At 37.4% G+C, this 22,226-nt stretch overlaps 1 protein-coding gene across 1 annotated transcript in view; it reads left to right on the top strand.

The window, feature by feature from the left end:
• The first annotated feature begins 208 nt into the window (after nt 1-208).
• Nucleotides 209-22,226, top strand: part of KLHL30 (kelch like family member 30) — a 104,055-nt gene continuing 82,037 nt past the window's right edge. The window contains exon 1 of the mRNA XM_053709916.1: nt 209-340. The gene's annotated coding sequence lies outside the window, so the exon portion shown is untranslated. The remainder of the gene's footprint in view (nt 341-22,226) is intronic.

Genomic DNA, 22,226 nt, shown 5'->3' with positions numbered 1-22,226 from the left:
GACAATTTAATATAATATATCTGACATTCCTTTATGAATATACACTTAACGATGAGTGAAATGATCAGAAAATCTGCTAGTGATATGATCCTGGGCTGTGTTGTACTTAACTTTAAACATTTAGGGAGGGGGCTGTTGGAGGGCTCTGGAATGCAGGGGTGGGCTGCCCCTGAGTGGATAAGCTATTAATAAGTCTAACAAGACTTTAGCTTGGTCACATACTGCAAATACTCCAATCTCATAACAGCTGAGTGACTGCAAGAGCAGGAAAGCACAAGAAAACCAGCAGACGGGCTGAGAAAATAACACAAGAAACCAATATACAACAATTTCCAGTGTGGTAAGTAGCACATCCGTACATTACATGTAACAGTTTTACTTGACACTGTCTAAATTACAATTGTAACAGTAAGAGACCTGTTTTATGTTGCAGATTGTATAGGGCATTGCATTTAGGAGATTTTAGATAGACGATAGACTGACTGAGACAGATTTTTTTTTTTTTTTTTAAATATTACACATGTTCATCTGAAAATTTCAAATATGTTATTCAGTTACCAAATCTAAACATGCTATATATATATATCACTCTTTGCACATTGAAAGCCATAATATGTGATGATTCATTTGTATTTTATATGCTTGTATGTGTTTGTTTATTAATTATTACTGCATTATTTCAGAGCTCCAAATAATATTTAATAATGTGTAAATCAGGACACAAAAACCCAAGAATATATTTTATAAGGAAATAACAATTTGAGCTATTACTTGGAAATGAAAAAGTGTTAATCTCCCATTATACAAATTAAACCAGTTTAACAGTGGATCATGAGTATATTGGAACTATCAAGGATAATCAGATTTAATTTTACTTCCTATGCATTTAATAATTAATATTTCTTTGCCTTTAAATCTGTTTCTGAAGCTCTTACTATGATTCTGAGCTTTTTATCTATAATTCTGTACTGAATTTCCCATTTTGCGATGGAGACCAGCAGGAATATGGTTTACCTGTGAAACCAATTTCTTAGATATATTTTACATATAAAACAAGTAGAATGTGATCAAAACAGGTAAACAATGAGTATTTCTGTTTACATTACACTTTATTTAAAAACAAATATTGTAAAATGTATGTGTGAGTATATTTATACCCCTGGTATACTAACAATTAGATTGGCCACCATAAATAATTAGGGTTGTTTCAGGTATTAAACCAGATAGTCCAGTTGTTTGGTATAATGTATGTTTAAATAACATGATTCATAAATATTCTTTTTTTTTATTATTTACATCTGATGGTGTTTTGCACAGATGGATGCTGGCAGGGTTTTTGGTGCTGGTTCTGATTCATGCATTACACACCGCTTTTCACATTTATGCCTGGCTCTGTGACAGCCAGGACAAGCAGTCTCCTTTCCCTTCCTCTGGATACACGGGCCCAAAACAGGGTAATTGATAGACAGTACTCCATACTTCAGAAAACCTAAGCCGTAGGAAACAGCAAGGGTCTGATCTGAGATCTGGTTAAGAAATATGCCTGAGATTGGCTGCAGGGCCAGGAGACTGACCTGAGGTCGGATGTGGCAATTTGCCTGGGAGGGGATCCAGGGTCAAGGGAATGTCTTATATAGCAATGTGCTTTAGAGGGGTTACAAAGCAGGGGGCTGGTCTGAAGTCTAATGTCCCTGAGAGGTGCTATAGACATGGGTGTATGGTGCTACTTATTTTGAAAGTGACATGAAACCTATACATTTTCTTTCATGATTCAGATAGAGCATACAATTTTAAACAATTTTCCAATATACTTCTGTTATCAAATGTCCGTCATTCTTTTGGTATCTTTTGTTGAAGGAGCAACAATGCTCTACCAAGAGCTAACTGAACACATCAGGTGAGCCAATATCAGGTGAGACAGCTGCACTACAGAAAGAAAAAAAGTTGAGAGTGGCAGGGAAGGACCGAGGACGAAGGGGATCCAAGTGGATGCGTGTACACACGCTTTGGGACTAATATTTAATATTTCATTTTTTGTAAGATTTTATAAACATAGAAAATACAAACAGAATGTTCTTATAAAATATTCCAAACACAATCAAGTCAGATATAACTACGAACGCTGGAAAGTGGAATATTATCAGCAAACTGATGCTGTATATTTTATTGTGTAAACATATGCTAATTAGTATGGCAGGTATGTTTTTACATTTCGAAAGGGACAGTCTACAATATAATTTTTATTGTTTTAAAAGATAGATAATCCCTTTATTATCCATTCCCCAGTTTTGCATAACCAACACAGTTATATTAATATTCTTTTTACTAGGGTTGCAGCGATCGGTACCAATACCAAGTATTTGCATGAGTACTTGTACTCGTGCAAATGCACCGATACTTAAACCGATACCTCCACTTCCTACCAAACTGCATGTTCCCATTTCATTTTAAACTGGAGTGGAGACTAAACTAAAACTTGTTTACTACTGTTCTGCCGATACAAATTGCTGTTATTTGTATTATTGTAGGAGAGATCACTGTACCTCGTTCAGACAAACCCCTGAAGTACTGGGCAGTTAATAAACAAATTTCCAGCTCTGGCTAAAATGGCCCAAAAATATCTTTCTGCCCCATGCAGTAGTGTGGAAAGTGAAAGACTGTTCAACTTAGAGTCGAACCTCCTTACTGATAGTAAAAACAGACTTATAGCTGAACATGCAGAGAGGCTTCTAACTTGCTTCTAACTTTTGAAAAATTATTCTAATTGCTAGATTGCCTTTTTTTTACTGCTAGTTCTCATCTTGCACAATTATGTTCAAAACATACTGAACTCTGAGGAACATCCATAGCCAGGGCTGGACTGGGAATAAAAAGCAGTCCTGGAAAAATATGAAGACGAGCCCTATTTCCGTTGAGTCGGTAGAATGCACGTCACATTTTTCTCATAGGGGTTTACTGGGACAATCCTTCCCCAATATTTTTTCAGAATTAAATTATATTACTTTGTATTAAATACAAATGTCAGATTGATGTTATATAACAGCCCTACAACCCAATTGCATCACCCCTTTAAATTTAATATTCTATTGTAATATTTTTTATTTATAAACATGTTCTGTGAACTTTGACAAATAAAACAGTTTTATTATTTCATAATGTATTTTGAATTACAGTCCTTTATAATTATAAAGAAGGAATCTTAAATAATTTGTCTGTATTGTGCTTGGTAAACTGTCACATGACAAAAAAAAAGTATCGGTAATTGGTATCGGCGAGTATTTGAAAACAAGTATCGGTACTTGTACTTGGTCATAAAAAAATGGTATCGGTGCAACCCTACTTTTTACCTCTGTGATTACCTTGTATCTAAGCATCTTCTGACAGCCCCCTGATCACATGACTTTTTATTTATTATCTATTGACTTGCATTTAGTGCTTTGTTGTGCTGACTCTTAAATAACTCCTCGGGCGGACTAGAGAGTCCCCTGGCTGCATTTTTTGTTGTTGTTGAGTACATTTTTTATTAATTTTAAATTAAAACATTATCGGCTAGATTACAAGTTTTGCGTTAGAGGCTATGCGGTGCTAATGAGCAGTTTTGTGCCACCGCTCACGTGCAGCGCTGGTATTACGAGTTTTTACAAACCCGTCGTTAAAAGGCAAGAAGTGAGCGTTGAGCAAAATTTTGCTCATTACCGCACTCCAATACCAGCGCTGCTTAAGTCAGCGGTGAGCTGGTCGTATGTGCTTGTGCACGATTTCCCCATAGGAATCAATGGGGAGAGCCGGCTGAGAAAAAGTCTAACACCTGCAAAAAAGCGGTGTAAAACTCTGTAACGCAGCCCCATTGATTCCTATGGGGAAATAAAATTTATGTCTACACCTAACACCCTAACATGAACCCAGAGTCTAAATACCCCTAATCATACACTTATTAACCCCTAATCTGCCGCCCCCAACATCAACGACACCTGCATGATATTTTTTAACCCATAATCTGCCGCTCCGGACACCGCCGCCACCTACATTATACTTATGAACCCCTAATCTGCTGCCCCCAACATCGCCGACACCTACATTATATTTATTAACCCTTAATCTGCTGCACTCAATGTCGCCGCAACCTACCTACACTTATTAACCCCTAATCTGCTGCCCCCAACGTCGCCGCCACTATACTAAATGTATTAACCCCTAAACCTAAGTCTAATCCTAACCCTAACACCCCCTAACTTAAATATAATTTAAATAAATCTAAATAAAATTACTTTAATTAACTACATTATTCCTATTTAAAACGAAATACCTATAAAATAAACCCTAAGATAGCTACACTATAACTAATAGTTACATTGTAGCTAGCTTAGGGTTTATTTTTTATTTTACAGGCAAGTTTATATTTATTTTAACTAGGTAGAATAGTTATTAAATAGTTATTAACTATTAATTAACTACCTAGCTAAAATAAATACAAAAGTACCTGTAAAATAAAACCTAACCTAAGTTACAATAACACCTAACACTACACTATACTTAAATAAATTTACTAAATTAAATACAATTACCTAAATTAAATTAAATTAGCTAAAGTACAAAAAGAAACAAAACACTAAATTAGAGAAAATAATAAACTAATTACAGATATTTAAACTAATTACACCTATTCTAATAGCCTATCAAAATAACAAAAGCCCCCCCAAAATAAAAAAAAAACCTAGCCTAAACTAAACTACCAATAGCCTTTAAAAGGGCCTTTTGCGGGGCATTGCCCCAAAGTAATCAGCTCTTTTACCTGTAAAATAAAAAAAATAAAAAACAACCCCCCCAACAGTAAAACCCACCACCCACACAAACAACCCCCCAAATAAAATACTATCTAAAAAAAACCTAAGCTCCCCATTGCCCTGAAAAGAGCATTTGGATGGGCATTGCCCTTAAAAGGGCAGTTAGCTCTTTTGCAGGCCCAAACCCTAACCTAACGCTGCTTTTTTACCTTAACGCACAACTCGTAATCTAGCCGTATACTTGAAAAATAATGTTTTCTTGATGTATACAATAACTATATTGTCATATAATGATAAGACTTTTTATATAAAAAGTAATACGTTTTTGATATAAAATAAAGAGCTAATTTCCGCTCTGGAAATAATATAAAATTACTATGCATAAACAAATGAGAGAGTATATTTATTTAACTTATCTAATACAAAGACATATATAACGTATTGCTACATTAGCTCTATTTTTTAACTTAAACAACAATATAATGCAACAATATTGAATTGAAATTACTTCTTTATGGTGCTGACCAATGGCAACACAGAGGGAGTTAAACTTCATTGTATTGCTGTCCTTTATAGCAGTGAATGAGTTAAAGCTAAGCAGTCATTTTAATCTTGTTTTATCTTCTTTCTCACATGGTAAGTGCTGTGCTCCTCAGCATTGCTCAGTAAATATAGCTTGTCGTCTGTGGTCTGTGACCGTTACACATATCACTAGCCCTTTATAATTGCTGAACTACTGTGGCATGCAGTCAGTATCACACAAGTTTAACTTGGCTATGCGTGAGTGATCGTGCTTCATTGTCATGGGGGGGGTTAGATGTCATAGGTTTCAATAGTCAACATGGATTAAGAAATTATTGAATGCATTAAGTAGTGGTGTATTATGTTACAAGTTTGGTTTCCTATTAAATCATTAAAGGGACACTGTACCCAAAATGTTTCTTTTGTGATTCAGATTGAGCATGAAATTTTAAGCAACTTTCTAATTTTTTATTATTATTATTATTATTATTATTATCAGGTATTTGTAGAGCGCCAACAGATTCCGCAGCGCTACTCCTATTATTTACTCCTATTATCAAATTTTCTTCATTCTCTTGGTATCTTTATTTGAAATGCAAGAATGTAAGTTTAGATGCCGGCCCATTTTTGGTGAACAACCTGGGTTGTCCTTGCTGATTGGTGGATAAATTCATCCACCAATAAAAAAGTGCTGTCCAGAGTACTGAAACCAAAAAAAGTTTAGATGCCTTCTTTTTCAAATAATGATGGCAAGAGAACGAAGAAAAATTGATAATAGGAGTAAATTAGAAAGTTGCTTAAAATTGCATGCTCTTTCTGAATTACAAAAGAAAAAATTTGGGTACAGTGTCCCTTTAAGTAGAATAGTTGCTTACATACAGCAAAAGGTGCAGTGAAATAGGACAATACTTGATGCCCTTCTGACCATGTCATATGGGGCATGATTTATATACAGGAAGCCCATGAGCAGATATATCTTAGTATTAAACTGAAAAAGAATTATGATCTGATAATCAATAGCTCTTACCAGATTATCTATGGAGTCTCATCAGTAGTAAATCTGCCCGATTCCAGGTCATCTTCTCTGATGAGTCCAATTTTCAGCTTTGCCAGACACCTGGTCGTCTAATGATTAGACAGAGACCTGGAGAGGCCTACAAGCCACAGTGTCTCTCACCCACTGTGAAATTTGATGGAGGATCAGTGATGATCTTGGGGTGTTTTAGCAAGGCTGGAATCAGGCAGCTTTATCTTTGTAAAGGATGCATTAATCAAGCCACATACAAGGTTATCCTTGAAGAAAGCTTGCTTCCTTCTGCTCTGACAATGTTCCCCAACTCTGAGGATTTTTTCTCCAGCAGCACAATGCTCCAAGCCCCACAGCTAGGTCAATCAAGGTGTGGAAGAAGGACCACCGGAACTAAACCCCTTTGAAAAGCTCTGGAATATGACCAAGAGGAAGTTGGATTGTCACAAGCCATCACACAAAGTTGAGCTGCTCTAATTTTTGCGCCAGAAGTGGCATAAAGTCACCCAGCAGCAATGTGTAAGACTGGTGGAAAGTATGCCAAGATGCATGAAAACTGTGATTGAAAATCAGGGTTATTCCACCAAATATTGATTTCTGAAATCTTGCTAAGTTAAAACACTAGTATTGTGTTTTGATTAAAAATGAATATGAACTTATTTTCTTTGCATTTTTAGAAGTTTGAAAACACTGCATCGCTTTTGTTATTTTAACCAGTTGTCATTTTCTGCAAATAAATGCTCTAAATGACAATATTTTTATTAGGAATTTGTAAGAAATGTTGTCTGTGGTTTATACAATAAAACAAAAATGTGGTGTCTTACGCCTAGATTTAGAGTTCTGCGTTAGCCGTCCAAACCAGCGTTAGGGGGTCCTAACGCTGGTTTTTACCGCCCGCTGGTATTTAGAGTCAGTCATGAAAGGGTCTAACGCTCACTTTCCATCCGCGACTTTTCCATACCGCAGATCCCCCTACGCCAATTGCGTATCCTAGCTTTTCAATGGGATCTTTCTAACGCCGGTATTTAAAGTCTTGGCTGAAGTGAGCGTTAGAAATCTAACGACAAGACTCCAGCCGCAGAGAAAAGCCAGGAGTTAAGAGCTTTCTGGGCTAACGCCGGTTCATAAAGCTCTTAACTACTGTGCTCTAAAGTACACTAACACCCATAAACTACCTATGCACCCCTAAACCGAGGCCCCCCCACATCGCCGCCACTCTATTAAATTTTTTTAATCCCTAATCTGCCGACCGCACACCGCCGCCACCTACATTATCCCTATGTACCCTTAATCTGCTGCCCCTAACATCGCCGACCCCTACATAATATTTATTAACCCCTAATCTGCCCCCCCAACGTCGCCGCTACCTACCTACAATTATTAACTCCTAATCTGCCGACCGGACCTCACCGCTACTATAATAAAGTTATTAACCCCTAATCCGCCTCACTCCCGCCTCAAAAACCCTATAATAAATAGTATTAACCCCTAATCTGCCCTCCCTAACATCACCAACACCTAACTTCAAGTATTAACCCCTAATCTGCCCACCGGACCTCGCCGATACTCTAATAAATGTATTAACCCCTAAAGCTAAGTCTAACCCTAACTCTAACACCCCCTAAATTAAATATAATTTAAATCTAACGAAATAAAATAAATCTTATTAAATAAATTATTCCTATTTAAAGCTAAATACTTACCTGTAAAATAAACCCTAATATAGCTACAATATAAATAATAATTATATTGTAGCTATTTTAGGATTAATATTTATTTTACAGGCAACTTTGTATTTATTTTAACCAGGTACAATAGCTATTAAATAGTTAATAACTATTTAATGGTTACATAGTTAAAATAATTACAAAATTACCTGTAAAATAAATCCTAACCTAAGTTACAATTAAACCTAACACTACACTATCAATAAATTAATTAAATAAACTATCTACAATTATCTACAATTAAATCAACTAAACTAAATTACAAAAAAAACAAACACTAAATTACAGAAAAAAACAAACACTAAATTACAAAAAATAAAAGATTACAAGAATTTTAAACTAATTATACCTACTCTAAGCCCCCTAAAAATATAACAAAGCCCCCCAAAATAAAAAAAATGCCCTACCCTATTCTAAAATAAAATTGTAAAGCTCTTTTGCCTTACCAGCCCTTAAAAGGGCCTTTTGCAGGGCATGCCCCAAAGAAAACAGCTCTTTTGCCTGTAAAAAAAACCCATACAATACCCCCCCAACATTACAACCCACCACCCACATACCCCTAATCTAACCCAAACCGCCCTTAAATAAACCTAACACTAAGCCCCTGAAGATCTCCCTACCTTGTCTTCACCACGCCGGGTATCACCGATCCGTCCAGAAGAGGGTCCGAAGTCTTCATCCTATCCGGCAAGAAGAGCTCCTCCAGAGGGTCCAAAGTCTTCATCCTATCCGGGCAGAAGAGGACATCTGGACCAGAAGACATCTTCATCCAGGCGGCATCTTCTATCTTCTTCCATCCGGCGTGGAGCGGGACCATCTTCAAGCAGCCGACGCGGAGCCATCCTTCTTCACCGACGAACTAATGACGAATGAAGGTTCCTTTAAGGGACGTCATCCAAGATTGCGTCCCTCGAATTCCGATTGGCTGATAGGATTCTATCAGCCAATCGGAATTAAGGTAGAAAAAATCTGATTGGCTGATTGAATCAGCCAATCAGATTCAAGTTCAATCCGATTGGCTGATTGGATCAGCCAATCAGATTCAAGTTCAATCCGATTGGCTGATTGGATCAGCCAATCAGATTGAGCTTGCATTCTATTGGCTGTTCCGATCAGCCAATAGAATGCGAGCTCACTCTGATTGGCTGATTGGATCAGCCATTCGGATTGAACTTGAATCTGATTGGCTGATTCAATCAGCCAATCAGATTTTTCCTACCTTAATTCCGATTGGCTGATAGAATCCTATCAGCCAATCGGAATTCGAGGGACGCCATATTCGATGACGTCCCTTACAGGAACCTTCATTCGTCGTTAGTCCGTCGGTGAAGAAGGATGGCTCCGCGTCGGCTGCATGACGATGGTCCCGCTCCGCGCCGGTTGGAAGAAGATAGAAGATGCCGCCTGGATGAAGATGTCTGCCCGGATAGGATGAAGACTTTGGACCCTCTGGAGGAGCTCTTCTTGCCGGATAGGATGAAGACTTCGGACCCTCTTCTGGACGGATCGGTGATACCCGGCGTGGTGAAGACAAGGTAGGGAGATCTTCAGGGGCTTAGTGTTAGGTTTATTTAAGGGGGGTTTGGGTTCGATTAGGGGTATGTGGGTGATGGGCAGTGTTCCCTCTAAGGACAGTTTTGTGTGCAGCCCAGCAGTGAAACAGTTAACAAGAGAACCATACCTTTCCATCTGCATTGTGCAGTGCTTACTAATTGCAGGGTGTGGTTACCTAATTAGCTGTTTCACTGCTGGGCCGCACACAAAACTGGCCTTAGAGGGAACACTGGTGGTGGGTTGTAATGTTGGGGGGAGGTATTGTATGTTTTTTTTTACAGGCAAAAGAGCTGTTTTCTTTGGGGCATGCCCCGCAAAAGCCCCTTTTAAGGGCTGGTAAGGTAAAAGAGCTTTACAATTTTTATTTTAGAATAGGGTAGGGCATTTTTTTATTTTGGGGGGCTTTGTTTTTTTACTAGGTAACTATTAAATAGTTATTAACTATTTAATAGCTATTGTACCTGGTTAAAATAAATACAAAGTTGCCTGTAAAATAAATATTAATCCTAAAATAGCTACAATATAATTATTATTTATATTGTAGCTATATTAGGGTTTATTTTACAGGTAAGTATTTAGCTTTAAATAGGAATAATTTATTTAATAAGATTTATTTTATTTCGTTAGATTTAAATTATATTTAATTTAGGGGGGTGTTAGGGTTAGGGTTAGACTTAGCTTTAGGGGTTAATACATTTATTAGAGTAGCGGCGAGGTCCGGTCGGCAGATTAGGGGTTAATACTTGAAGTTAGGTGTCGGCGATGTTAGGGAGGGCAGATTAGGGGTTAATACTATTTATTATAGGGTTTTTGAGGTGGGAGTGAGGCGGATTAGGGGTTAATAACTTTATTATAGTAGCGGTGAGGTCCGGTCAGCAGATTAGGGGTTAATAATTATAGGTAGGTGGTGGCGACGTTGGGGGCGGCAGATTAGGGGTTAGGTGCAGACTTAGGAAGTGTTTCCCCATAGGAAACAATGGGGCTGCGTTAGGAGCTGAACGCTGCTTTTTTGCTGGTGTTAGGTTTTTTTTCAGCTCAAACTGCCCCATTGTTTCCTATCGGGGAATCGTGCACTAGCACGTTTTGAAGCTGGCCGCGTCCGTAAGCACGGCTGGTATTTAGAGTTGAAGTGGCGGTAAATTATGCTATACGCTCCCTTTTTGGAGCCTAACACAGCCCTTCAGAGAACTCTAAATACCAGCTGTATTTAAAAGGTGCAGGGGAAAAAATACACGCATAGCTAACGCACCCCTTTGGCCGCAGAACTCTAAATCTTGCCGTTATTTTTCCCCCAGAGCTGTATGTATATGTGTGTGTGTATATATATATATATATATATATATATATATATATATATATATATATATATATATAAAATTAGTGTTAAGCACTTCTGCACCAATAGCACTTACAGTGGTAAGCAGAAGTCATTTTGAGGTTAAGTATCTTCCTTTTTTACATTAAGAAGCCCATGTGATATTTTCTTTTTCTTTTCTTTTTTAAAACAATTTTTTTTATTGAAGAAGACATTAAAGAATTACAATCAGGTGTACACGTTCTCATCATAGATATACTGTTTGTTACTTCTTCATTGTTACCTGAGTGTTAAGTTACAAACATAAATAGAGGTATTAAACAATAACTGAAGTGAAATGTGCTCACTCAATATAAAGAAACAAGTCTCTATCCGTATTCGTAGTATAATAGCTATAGAACGTGATGAGTAATCTTCTTTCTCTCTGTCCTCTCATTGTGCAATAAATTCATGAAGTATTCTAAATGCAATGTGAAAACGTGTTGTAGAGCTATTTAGTTAGGTCGCTCTGTGATATGTTGAAAGCATAGATATTAAATAAATTACCACTATTGAATAGTACCACAAAACATATTGGAGAGCCTAGGGTTTCAGAAAGGAGGGGCATAGGAAAAGATTTGATGAGGGAGGAGAAGATGCAGAAAACAGAAAAGGTAAGGGTGGATCTCCGAGACTCACCTTTAGAAATACCCTTCATCCCCAACCCGGTTTAACTGTTTCTATCTGTCCCTTAGTCCCTTCCAGGTTACTTTTAGCTCTGGGGTTTTTGGATAGATTCCTCCCAGTGGAACTTGACATCTAGGACTGATGTAAGTCTTTTCCGTTTGAGATAACCATATTCTTCTAGGGTCAGTTGTTCAGTGACTCTGTCTGTCCACATTTTATTGTTGGGTTGTAGTCTGTGTTTTTTTCAGCTATGCGCTATTAAAGCTTTTGCTCCATTCAGACCAATTTGCAACAGTTGGAGCTTTAAGGGATAGTCTTGTCAAACTTCAACTTTCATTATTCAACTGGCAGAGGCATTCGTTATGGATTGTAAAAGGAGCTAGGCGGCAGCTAGGTAGACCAGACGGGACGGATTTGCAGTAGTCGAGGCGGGAAAGGATGAGAGAGTGGATTAAAATCTGAGATGTGTGTTGTGTAAGGAAATGTTTAATTTTAGAGATGTTTTTAAGGTGGAAGCGGCAGGTTTTAGCCAAGGATTGAATGTGAGGAGTGAAGGAAAGGTCTGAGTCAACTGTGACCCCAAGACATCGGGCATGCGGGGTAGGGGTAATGATAGAATTATCAACAGTTATAGAAAATTGGGGGTGGAGATTTTTGAAGAAGGGGGAAAAATAAGAAGTTCAGATTTGGAGAGATTTAGCTTAAGCTAGTGAGAGGACATCCAAGATGAGATATGAGAAAGATAGTTAGTGACACGGGTTCTTAAGAAAGGAGGTAGGTCTGGTGCAGAGGTAGAGTTGATTGTCATCGGCATACAAATGGTATTGAAACCCATGGGACTTAAGTAAGGAACCTAATAATTATGTGTAGATTGAAAAGAGAAGGGGACCGAGGACAGAGCTTTGTGGTACCCCAACAGAAAGTGGTAATGGGGTAGAGGATGCTCCAGAGAAGGCTACAATAAAGGTACAGTTAGATAGATAGGAAGAGAACCACAAGAGAGCTGTGTCACAGATGCCGAAGGATTGGAGCGTTTTGAGCAAAAGAGCGTGGTCAACAGTGTCAAAGGCTGCATGCAGACAGATCATGGAAGATAAGCAGAGAGAAGTGGTCTTTGGATTTCGCTGTAAGTAGGTCGTTGTTAACCTTCACAATTGCTGTCTCGGTGGAGTGATGGGGACGAAATCTAGATTGCAGTGGCTCAAGAAGAGAGTTTAGTGTAAGGAAATGGGATAGACATGTATATACTAGCTTTTTGAGGATATATATATTATATAGGTATATGCAGACATATATAGAGATATGTATTTACAATAAAAATAACATTGTTTTGTAAATGAAGAACATTGGAATGTGAAATATTCATAACTCCTGTCGGGTTAGCACGTGAGCGATAGGAGCGCTAAATAGTGTGCCACTTGTAAACTAGCCTGTATTGTTTGAAAATCTCTTGATGAAAAAGTGGGTTCCTCACAGTATAACCCACTGCATATGTATGAAGGATCAACAAAATCTTGTTTTGATATGGGGACGAAGGGGACGCTTTACTAAATGGTGTATGCTGCTCATTCTGCGTGAGCTTTCTGGCTCGCCGGAATCAGGAGTTAAGAAGCAGCAGTCGTAAGACCACTGCTCCTTAACCTGTCCGCCACCTCTGAGGTGGCGGACATGATTCTTCCCGATCAGATACGATCGGGATGATTGACACCCCTGCTAGCGGCCGATTGGCCCCAAATGTGCAGGGGGATGGCATTGCACAAGCATTTCACAAGAAATGCTTGTGCAATGATAAATGCCGACTTCGTATGCTGTCAGCATTTTTCGATGTCGGACGGACATGATTCGCCCCTAAATCTTAGAGGGACAATAAACACCTTGTAATTACAAGACATTTCTGTTGTGCTGCTAAAGAATAACATATAAGTCTTAAAGGGACAGTATACTCCATATTTCTATTGTTGTTAAAAAGATAGATAATCCCTTTATTAACCATTCCCCAGTTTTTCATAACCAACACGGTTATAGTAATATACTTTTTATCTCTAAAATTAAATTGTATCTAAGCCTCTGTAAATTGCCCCCTTATTTCAGTTCTTTTGACAGACTTGCATTTTAACCAATTAGTGCTGGCTCATAAGTAATTGCGTGCCATATCTGAATCATGAAAGTTTAATTTAACTAGACTGTCCCTTTAACATTTTTAAAACAAATTAACATCTTTTTTTCTGAAATTATTTTTAATATCCAAACTCCACCCACCATTTGCCTTTTTTAAATGAGCAAATCTGGGCTTTAGTCAGCAGACAACCATGCAAGTCATGGTCATAAAGTTACTATAAAATGTATTTATTTGCAGTTGTTATCTGATAAAACCAATTAGGGACATATATCTAGCAGAGTTAGGGGCCGATTTATTATTTGTCATTGCACAACTGCTTGTGCAATGCTGCCCCCTGCAGATTTGCGGCCAATCGACCGCTAGCAGGGGGTGTCAATCAGCCCGATTGTATGAGATTGGGCAGATTGATTTCCACAGCCTCAGAGCAGGCGGACTAGTTAAGGAGCAGCGGTCTTAAAGTGATGGTAAATTTGCCTCCATAACTTTACATATTCTGAAAGCTCTTGTCATTATTAGCATATTGATCTGCTTATTTCTTTCAAAACTAAATTAAACTTCTAAAAATCTGCGTTTTTTTCAGGCTCTGTTACCTGATTCAATGCAGCCCCTGTCAGAGATTTTCTGAGTGTAGTATTTGATTGGCATCTCTTTCAGCCAATAGGAGCCTCACCATGCGCCCCATGTATTTTACTCACAGCGCGCTCCCGTGCTTGTAACTCTGCCTGGAAGTGCACCTGCGCATGCGCAACTCAATATGCTATTTGCACAACTAAATACATGTACCCGTTAGCAGCCTCACTGTTTTAGTTGCGCAAATAGCGTATTGAGTTGCGCATGCGCAGTTGCACTTCCAGGCAGAGTTACAAGCACGGGAGCGCGCTGTGAGTAAAATACATGGGGCGCATGGTGAGGCTCCTATTGGCTGAAAGAGATGCCAATCAAATACTACACTCAGAAAATCTCTGACAGGGGCTGCATTGAATCAGGTAACAGAGCCTGAAAAAAATGCTGATATTTAGAAGTTTGAGTTTTGAAAAAAATAAGCAGATCAATATGCTAGCAATGACAAGAGCTTTCAGAATATGTAAAGTTATGGAGGCAAATTTACCATCACTTTAAGACCGCTGCTTCATAACTGCTGTTCCCGGTGAGCCTAAAGGCTCGCGCTGAAACAGGAGCATCAGGGGCCATTCGGCCCTTGATAAATCGGCCCCTTAGCCTTGAAAGTTAGGAGGGTGCATTTCAAGTTCTGAGTATTAGAAATTGCTAAAATTTTCAGAGCTAAATTTCATGAAAAGGGGGCAAAATAAATAATGACAATATCTTGCAAAGTAGATTCATTATGCATAACTAATCATTTTATATACAAATCTCAAGGTGTTAACTGCCCCTACGCGATATCTCTTTATTAATTAATAGTATAGCTTTGCTGCAGCAGCTGCTAATAAACAGTACAGGGCTAGATTACAAGTGGAGCGCAATCGTTTGCGCCATAGCAATAAGGGGTATATCACGAGGGTTTGTGCTCATAGGGCTAACCGCTCATTTTACAAGTTGAAAGTAAATGCAATTGCGTGAGCGCAATCATGATTTACATTAGAATCATTACTGTGATTTCAGAGCAGTGGTTAACTGTTTGGGTAAAATAAAAAGTTGCACAAAACACTAAAAATACATTACAATGTACAGTTACACTTATAATAGCACTGACTAATAAAAACTATTTAAAAAATATTGCACAAAAAAATTATAAGTACTCAAAGATATGAGATCTTGGGTGCTAGAAAAAAAATCCGCCAATGAGCTTTAAAGGGACAGTCTAGGCCAAAATAAACTTTCATGATTCAGATAGAGCATGCAATTTTAAACAATTTTCCAATTTACTTTTATCACCAATTTTGCTTTGTTCTCTTGGTATTCTTAGTTGAAAGCTTAACCTAGGAGGTTCATATGCTAATTTCTTAGACCTTGAAGCCCACCTCTTTCAGATTGCATTTTAACAGTTTTTCACCACTAGAGGGTGTTAGTTCACGTATTTCATATAGATAACACTGTGCTCGTGCACGAGAAGTTATCTGGGAGCAGGCACTGATTGGCTAGACTGCAAGTCTGTCAAAAGAACTGAAAAAAGGGTCAGTTTGCAGATGCTTATATACAAGATAATCACAGAGGTTAAAAGTATATTATTATAACTGTGTTGGTTATGCAAAACTGGGAAATGGGTAATAAAGGGATTATCTATCTTTTAAAACAATAAAAATTCTGGTGTAGACTGTCCCTTTAACATAGAGATACATACATATACATGTCTAATGATGTAAATGCATGTAAATATATGTCTATATATGAGTACATATGTATTTATGTACTATTCATATGGGTATATTTGTATTTCCAGAGATATAAACACATAAATATATCTGTATACATATATAGACATATATGTGCATTAGAGCCTTTTGCTGTTAAGTAGATGAAAACCATGTAAAAACATATTTATGCAATATTCATTTTTAATAATTTCAAATATGTATTTACTGTAAATATTTCACATTCCAATGTTCTGTACATAGGGGAATATGTTCTTTGTATTTTTAAATAGATATTGCTATGCATATCTGTAAATATCTATACCTATATATATATATATATAATCAACAGAAATGTATATTTGTTTAAAAAAAACATCAGATTGACTTTTATGTGGGAATACATGAATGCGCACGCGATATTCTAAGTTCGATTTTTTTCGCTAGTTGGGTTACCGCTAGAGCTAAAACAGTTAACTTTCAACTTGTAATATGAGCGCAACCCGACTAGCGCAAAAATCTTAATTCTAGAAGAGTTATCCCTCTAGCGGAATCACAAAGTACAGCCCCACTTATAATCTAGTCCAAAATAATTTTTGATGGTGACTTAGGTGGGTTTAGCTATATGATAATGGTTTTTTAACATCTAATAAAATCATTTTGATTGATCTTTTTGGATTTTCTTACATTCATCAGTACCACTTTATTTGCATAGCTATTTTTTCCCAATGACAGACATCAGTGTGTTATGTAAATCAAATCTGTTTTAGAGACAAACAAGATAACATGAGTGGCACTTGTTATACATTTAAACACTGGGATACTGGCATGAATGGGATACTGGCATGAATGTCTTAGGGAAATACTCTTGTCAGCTCTGAAAAGAAAGTAAAGTGTTTTCTTATATGAATTTAGTTAAAGATTAATTAGTTGCAGGCAGCACTGGCTGCTGTGATTAAAATCCCTTGTTGTATGCTAAACGCTAGCACAAACTCTCACAGTTACTTGACCATTGCTTTGTATGTAATTGTTTTGTGTGACCTTGATATCCTCATCAAAATTTCATGGCTGCTATTCAATTTACTGCTCTAGGGATCATCAATTCAGTTCTAATGGAATGCTCTGCTCAGAAATTATCTAAAAATAGCCCTAGAATGTCATAAAATAATTTTGATAAACAACACAAGGATATAATCTTCACTCTATTGCTTTTGCACATGCAGTGTAACTTTTAGTTTAATTTTCCATCTTCATACTGTGGTTACAATATTGACAAAGTACATGTTGAAAAAAAATAACTGGCCATGATGTTTTAAGGGGTCTAAGCCCACTGTAGACCGTAAAGGGACATTAAACACTTTGGCTGCTAATATAAAATGATAAATCGTATATATATATATATATATATATAAACTATGTAATGTACTTTCATTATTTATTTTGTCCCCTTTTCCTGTAATTCCATTCCGAAATTGTGAGCTTTTCAGTTCCTGTTAGAAATGGTAGTGCACACACTCATTGGCTGCAGACTCTAATGACCTATTTAAAAACTCTCCCTAATTGGCCACAGCAGAGAAGGTAACCTAAGTTACAACATGGCAGCTCCAATTGTTTTATAGAGACTAAAACTTTATACTTATTTTGTCAATATTTAAACAGCTAATGAAACGTTAAATAATACATCTACATGTTGTTCTCAGACTAATCTTTTCTTTGAATGCATAATTCTACCTAGCATTTATTTACGGCCAGATTACGAGTTTTGCATTATGAGGGGTGCGGTGCTAACTTGCACATTATTGTCACCGCTCACTTAACTACAGCGCTGGTATTACAGGTTTTCATAAACCCGGCGTTAACAGGCATGAAGTGAGCATAGAGCAAAATTGTGCTCCATACCGCACTCCAATACCAGCGCTGCTTAAGTCAGCGGTGAGCTGGTTGTACGTGCTCATGCACTATTTCCCCATAGACATCAATGGGAAGAGCCGGCTGAGAAAAAGCCTAACACCTGCAATAACGCAGCGTAAAGCTCAGTAACGGAGCCCCATTGATTCCTATGGGGAAACTAAATTTATGTTTACACCTAACACCCTAACATGAACCCCGAGTCTAAACACCCCTAATCTTACACTTATTAACCCCTAATCCGCCGCCCCTGACATTGCAGACTCCTACATTATATTTATTAACCCCTAATCTGCCGCTCCAGACATTGCCAACACCTACATTATACTTATACTTATTAACCCCTAATCTGCTGCCCCCAACATCGCCGACAACCTACCTACACTTATTAACCCCTAATCTGCCGCTCCAGACATCGCTGCCACTATAATAAACATATTAACCCCTAAACTGCTGCACTCCCTCCTCGCAAACACTAGTTAAATAGTATTAACCCCTAATCTGCTGCCCCTAACATCGCTGCCGCCTACCTACATTAATTAACCCCTAATCTGCCGCCCTCAACGTCACCGCCACTATAATAAATTTATTAACCCCTAAATCTAAGTCTAACCCTAACCCTAACACCCCCTAACTTAAATATAATTAAAATAAATCTAAATACAACCTACTATTAATAACTAAATAATTCCTATTTAAAACTAAATATTTACCGATAAAATAAACCATAAGCTAGCTACAATATAACTAATAGTTACATTGTAGCTAGCTTAGGGTTTATTTTTATTTTACAGGCAAGTTTGTATTTATTTTAACTAGGTAGAATAGTTACTAAATAGTTATTAACTATTTACTAACTACCTAACTAAAATGCAAATTTACCTGTAAAATAAAACCTAACCTAAGTTACACTAACACCTACACTACACTACACTACAATGAAATACATTACCTAAATTAAATACAATTAAATACAATTAGCTAAATTAAGAAAAACAAAACACTAAATTACAGAAAATAAAAAACAAATTACAAGATATTTAAACTAATTACACCTAATCTAATAGCCCTATCAAAATAAAAAAGCCCCCCCAAAATAAAAAAAAACCCTAGCCTAAACTAAACTACCAATAGCCCTTAAAATGGCCTTTTGCGGGACATTGCCCCAAAGAAATCAGCTCTTTTACCTGAATTTTTTTTTACAAACAACCCCCCCAACAGTAAAACCCACCACCCACACAATTAACCCCCCAAATAAAACCCTAACTAAAAAAACCTAAGCTCCCCATTGCCCTGAAAAGGGCATTTGGATGGGCATTGCCCTTAAAAGGGCATTTAGCTCTATTGCGGCCCAAAGCCCTAACCTAAAAATAAAACCCACCCAATAAACCCTTAAAAAAACCTAACACTAACCCCTGAAGATCCACTTACAGTTTTGAAGATCCGACATCCATCCTCAACAAAGCTGGGAGAAGTCCTCAACAAAGCCGGGAGAAGTATTCATCCATCCGGTAGAAGTGGTCCTCCAGATGGGCAGAAGTCTTCATCCAGACGGCATCTTCTAGCTTCATCCATCCGGCGTGGAGCGTGTCCATCTCCAAGACATCCGACGCGGAGCATCCTCTTCTTCCGACGACTACCCGATGAATGAAGGTTCCTTTAAGTGACGTCATCAAAGATGGCATCCCTTAGATTCCGATTGGCTGATAGAATTCTATCAGCCAGTCGGAATTAGGGTTGAAAAAATCCTATTGGCTGATGCAATCAGCCAATAGGATTGAACTTCAATCCTATTGGCTGATCCAATCAGCCAATAGGATTGAGCTTGCTTTCTATTGGCTGATTGGAACAGCCAATAGAATGTGAGCTCAATCCTATTGGCTGATTGGATCAGCCAATAGGATTGAACTTCAATCCTATTGGCTGATCCAATCAGCCAATAGGATTTTTTCAACCTTAATTCCGACTGGCTGATAGAATTCTATCAGCCAATCGGAATCTAAGGGATGCCATCTTGGATGACGTCACTTAAAGGAACCTTCATTCATCGGGTAGTCGTCGGAAGAAGCGGATGTCTTGAAGATGGACCCGCTTCGCAACGGATGGATGAAGATAGAAGATGCCGTCTGAATGAAGGCTTCTGCCCATCTGGAGGACCACTTCTCCCGGCTTGGATGAAGACTTCTCCCGGCTTCTTTGAGGATGGATGTCGGATCTTCAAAACTGTAAGTGGATCTTCAGGGGTTAGTGTTAGGTTTTTTTTAAGGGTTTATTGGGTGGGTTTTTATTTTTAGGTGGGGGCTTTGGGCCGCAATAGAGCTAAATGCCCTTTTAAGAGCAATGCCCATCCAAATGCCCTTTTCAGGGCAATGGGGAGCTTAGGTTTTTTTAGTTAGGGTTTTATTTGGGGGGTTGGTTGTGTGGGTGGTGTGTTTTACTGTTGGGGGGTTGTTTGTATTTTTTTTCAGGGAAAAGAGCTGATTTCTTTGGGGCAATGCCCCGCAAAAGGCCCTCTTAAGGGCTATTGGTAGTTTAGTTTAGGCTAGGGTTTTTTTTTATTTTGGTGGGCTTTTTTTATTTTGTTAGGGCTATTAGATTAGGTGTAATTAGTTTAAATATCTTGTAATTTGTTTTTTATTTTCTGTAATTTAGTGTTTTGTTTTTTTCTGTAATTTAGTGTTTTGTATATAATTTATTTAATTGTATTTAATTTAGGTAATTTATTTAATTGTAGTGTAGTGTTAAGTGTTGGTGTAACTTTGGTTAGGTTTTATTTTACAGGTACATTTTTATTTATTTTAGCTAGGTAGTTATTAAATAGTTAATAACTATTTAGTAACTATTCTACCTAGTTAAAATAAATACAAACTTGCCTGTAAAATAAAATAAACCCTAAGCTAGATACAATGTAACTATTAGTTATTTTGTAGCTAGCTTAGGGTTTATTTTACAGGTAAGTATTTATTTTTAAATAGGAATTATTTAGTTATTAATAATACATTTTATTTATATTTATTTTAATTATATTTAAGTAAGGGGGTGTTAGGGTTAGAGTTAGACTTAGATTTAGGGGTTAATAAATGTAGTATAGTGGCGGCGACATTGGGGGCGGCAGATTAAGGGTTAATAAATGTAGGTAGGTGGCAGCAATGTTAGGGACAGCAGATTAGGGGTTAATAATATTTAACTTATGTTTGAGAGGCGGAAGTACGGCGGTTTAGGGGTTAATATGTTTATTCTAGTGGCGGCGATCTCGGGAGCAGCAGATTAGGGGTTAATAATTTTATTTTAGTGTTTGCGATGCAGGAGGGCCTCGGTTTAAGGGTTAATAGGTAGTTTATGGGTGTTAGTGTACTTTTTAGCACTTTAGTTATGAGTTTTATGCTACGGTTTTGTAGTGTAAAACTCATAGCTACTGACTTTAAAATGCGGTACGAATCTTGCGGGATAGGCGGTACCGCTCACTTTTTGGCCTCCCAGGACAAGTTCGTAATACCGGCGCTATGGAAGTCCCATTGAAAATAGACTATACGCAATTTGCTTAAGTTGATTTGCGGTAAGGCCAAAAAAGTGTGAGGTGCCAATAAATCTGCAAGACTCGTAATAGCAGCGGTAGTAAAAAAGCAGCTTTATGAGGCTTAACGCTGCTTATTTACTCATAACGCAAAACTCGTAATCTAGCCGTTAGTGTTTAATGTCCATTTAATTTCTGGGTTATGCAACCAAGGCTTCCTATATAGAGGAAGTCTCTGCTTTCCCATCTATGCTTGATGAGAAGGTATTACATGAGGAACATATCATCCGAAATGCCTCAGGCCTGTTGTTTTCCCCAAACTTTATATATTTTACTATGTGGATTCAATAAATATTTTACTTGTTGTTCCTCACTGTTGACTCTATTTGATTAAAACATTACTACAATAAAGTTTTATGTTTTCTCTAAGGCTCTCACATCAGTCAATATGCAAATCCAAAGTTTGAGAAACTGACAAGAATTATCTGTGCTTTTCATTTTAACATAAACAAATATTATTAAAAATTATGGGCTACATTACAAGTGGCTTGTTAACATTAGCGTGCACACCTATATCTGTATATATTCATACATATATATATATATATATATACAAAAATATTGAAGAACATTGGAATGTAAAATATTCATAACTACCTTCAGGTCACCGCAGTTAGTCTACTGCGTGTTGGGTTCGAGTGAACGATAAGTATTAGTTTGTTTATTTTAGTTTGCATACGCCTTTGAAGTCTACAGGAGAATAATTTAATGTGGTTGCAAA

The sequence above is a fragment of the Bombina bombina genome, chromosome 4 (genome assembly GCF_027579735.1).
Source record: "Bombina bombina isolate aBomBom1 chromosome 4, aBomBom1.pri, whole genome shotgun sequence".
NCBI lineage: Eukaryota > Metazoa > Chordata > Amphibia > Anura > Bombinatoridae > Bombina > Bombina bombina.
This window is presented reverse-complemented; position numbering and strand designations above follow the sequence as displayed.